Raw genomic sequence first — 751 nt, 5'->3', positions numbered from 1 at the left:
AGCTTATGATCTTGAGAACCCTGCAATGGTAGAGGTTAATTACATGGGTGAACCTTATGGAAACACCTATAACTCATCATGGAGAAATCATCCAAATTTCTCATGGAAGGATCAACAAAAGCCTCAACAAGGCTTTAACAATGGTGGAAGAAATAGGCTCAATAATAACAAGCCTTTTCCATTATCTTCTCAGCAACAGACAGAAAAATCTAAACAGAGCCCCTCTAATTTAGCAAAATTAGTCTCTGATCTGTCAAAAGCCACTTTAAGTTTCATGAGTGAAACAAGGTCCTCCATTAGAAATCTGGAGGCACAAGTGGGCCAGCTGAGTAAGAAAGTCATTGAAACTCCTCCCAGTATTCTCCCAAGCAATACAGAAGAGAATCCAAAAGGAGATTGCAGGGCCATTGAATTAATCAATATGGCTGAATGCACAAGGGAGGAGAAGGACAAAAATCCTAGTGAGAAAGACCTCCTGGGACGTCTCTCAAACAAGAAGGAGTTCCCCATTGAGACCTAAAGGAATCTGAGGCTCATATAGAGACCATAGAGATTCCACTAAATCTCCTTCTGCCATTCATGAGCTTTGAAAACTATTCCTCCTCAGAAGAGGATGAAGATGTAACTGGAGAGCAAGTTGCTTAATATCTAGGAGCTATCATGAAGCTGAATGCCAAGTTGTTTGGTAATGAGACTTGGGAAGGTGAATCCCCCTTCTCATTAGTGAACTAGATACATGGATTCAGAAAAC

Source organism: Arachis duranensis, chromosome 9 (genome assembly GCF_000817695.3).
Source record: "Arachis duranensis cultivar V14167 chromosome 9, aradu.V14167.gnm2.J7QH, whole genome shotgun sequence".
NCBI classification, from domain to species: domain Eukaryota; kingdom Viridiplantae; phylum Streptophyta; class Magnoliopsida; order Fabales; family Fabaceae; genus Arachis; species Arachis duranensis.
Note: the sequence above shows the minus strand (reverse complement) of the source record.